This window comes from Colobus angolensis, unplaced genomic scaffold (genome assembly GCF_000951035.1).
Source record: "Colobus angolensis palliatus isolate OR3802 unplaced genomic scaffold, Cang.pa_1.0 Scaffold6, whole genome shotgun sequence".
Classification (NCBI taxonomy): domain Eukaryota; kingdom Metazoa; phylum Chordata; class Mammalia; order Primates; family Cercopithecidae; genus Colobus; species Colobus angolensis.
The window spans coordinates 12,288,156-12,290,979 of NW_012119598.1; positions in this window are offsets into that span (position 1 = coordinate 12,288,156).

Here is a 2,824-nt window from a genome sequence, read left to right on the forward strand (position 1 = left end):
TTGGCAGGGGCCAGGGGAGGAATGACATTGACTCTTTATGGTTTTATCAGGGGTTTCCCCTTTTGCACCTTCCTCATTCTCTCTTTGCCTGCTGCCATCCATGTGAGACGGGACTTGCTCCTCCTTGCCTTCCGCCATGACTGTGAGGCTTCGCCAGTCACATGGAACTGTAAGTCCAATTAAACCTCTTTCTTTATAAATTGCCCAGTCTTAGGTATGTCTTTATCTGCAGCGTGAAAATGGACTAATACAGTAAGTTGATACCAGTAGAGTGGGGTGCTGCTGAAAAGATACCTGAAAATGTTTTTCTCAAAGGATCAATATCATTTTATATTTTAACTGATTTTAAAAGCTTTCCTCCAGGTTGTCTCTGGATAGTTTTTAAAATGACTAAGGCTAATGTGTGTTCCCTCACTTTCGTGTGAGAAATAAACCAGGAATTTTGGTTTATGAATTACATTTGTGAATTGTTTCATGCTGAAGGGCACAGAGTTGAAAGGAAATTTTTGGATTCACTTGGGGTGTTCCCTGATTTCCAACAGGATCGTGACTAAACCATTCGTGAATTGGCGTATTATTCTGTATCAAAAATCTGTAGGAAAGAAATTCCATAACTTTCATTTGTATTAACTCAGTTTTGGGTTTCATAACTCTGGCTATTGGGAAAATGTCTCATTCTCTTAAGGATATAAGCTTCCAACTTTAAGATTCTTTAGCTTTATCCAAGATCATTAGCTTTATCAATGCAAACCTGAGTTAAATAGCCTAGAGAGTAGAGACCTTATCTTCAAATCTTACAGATAACACTTTGCACAGAACATTACAGATAGTAGGTGCCAAAAAAATACAGACGCCAATTAAATTGAATTGAAGAGCAGGGGAGAAGTTGTTGGGTAGCAAAGAACATTACTGACTTGAGGCTTCATTGCTGTGTTTTTCTCATTTCCTGACATGAACACTTGGATTCTGTAAAAAATATTTATTCGGAACAAGAACAATGCTTAATTTTCTATGAAGATCACTCAGTGATTCATTCAACAAATATTTGTGGTACATGTGCCAGGCACTGTCCCGAGTTCTGAATATTTTCACTGCGTGCTACTGTGTTTTAAATAACAGTGTGCAATCCGAAGAACTTAAACTAACTAAAGGTTTCTGATATGACAGTTTAATGAGTCCCTGCTCAGGGAGTTTGCTGTGAACCCTTCACTGAATGTGGTCACATTCCCTAACATCAGTAATTATGTAATGCCAAGTCCCTTAAGAATATCATTAGGTAACCTGCACTTCCCCATCGAGAATCTTAAAGTGAGGGAGTTAACAGTGGGTTAAGAAAGATAATGGGGTTGCTAGAAAGAATAATAGACCAGGAATTCAGAAACTGGGCTCTGAAGTGCTGTCATCTCTGTCAAGTCACTTAATTCACAGAATCCGTTTCCCTATCTGTAAAATAAAATTATAAAAAAATGTTAAAGCCTCTTTTAGGTTTGATATTCTGTAATCTTAATAGATCTAATTAAGTCTAAATTCTAGGAGGAAGATAAATTCTACATTATGAGTTCTGGCTCAATTCCTATTAATGGTGCAAAAATTTCTCTTATGTTGTGACATCAAAAAGAAAATACAAATAAATAAATAAATATGTGTAGGTAAATATTATTTTAAAGTGACCACCAAGAGCACTATTTGACAGGTAATTCAACCCTTCAGTGCTTTGTCAAATATACTTGATGATTTAGCTACAGCAGGTATTTCTTCATTTCTCTTTGTAAATTTTTCTTTATCCAGATGGCAGAAGGGTTGAAAAAAGGTGGGGGGAGGGGCTGGCTACTGCATATTTGTGTTATTGCTAAAACTTAAATCTTTATTTTTTAAAGTTAAAAGGTTTCACATTTCGAGGAGTTTAACTATGTAGTAGGATTTTAGATGCTCCTCTGGCTAACGCTGGACACGAAGAAAGACAGCAAATGATGGGGAGAGAGGTCGAGTTTAAATTCGAGGGAAAAAAATAACAGGCACAATTTAGATAAAAGAATACTACCACCAAAAAAAGGGGGACTAGAGCCGGTGATGGCCGTGAGGATTAGGACACCTGCTGAGCCTGGAGTAAACAGGTAATGTCCGGTCCTGGAACCCTGGGAGGCCCAAGTTCTTGCTGCGGGAAGAGGGATTAGCAGAATGATAACGCAGGTCTATCTGTGTTTTAGGGGTTTTAACACGCATTCTGCAAGTAAGTGACCTATCCAGGTCATTCGATTCAGGCTCAGAAAAAAAACCCCGCAAATTAATACATCTAAATGCTGACATATTTACACCTTTTAAAAAAAGTTATACGTAAGCATCTTTACCAAAAGCATTACATTTTAAGGCAAAAATGTGAACTGTCACAGTATCTACCTCACCGAGTTCAGCAGCCCCACCTTGGGTCAGGGCTGCCCCTGCAGCGCAGGCTCCTGCACCGCCCGCACCTCCCACACCGCCCGCACAGCGCGCACCCAGCAGGACCAGGGTGAGGGCTCCAGGTCTCCAGGTCGCCCAGGGCGCGCGCCCGGGGTCCGGGGGTGGGGGGTGTGGAGGCGGTTCCCTTGGAGCGCCCAATCAGCAGTAAGGCCCGGCGGTGGCGCCAGTGACGTAGACCGCACTACCCTCCGCCCCACTGCGGGCCGACGCTAGGCGCCGTCAGCCACGCGAGCTGGAGCGCGAGGGGAGAACGAAGAGGAGGGCTTTGGGGCCGACCGGCTGTCGGAGGGCGGCGGGTCGCGGGGAGCGGGGGAGTGAGCATGCGCAGCGGCTCCGGGGAGGGCAGGGGAGGAGGGACCGGCAC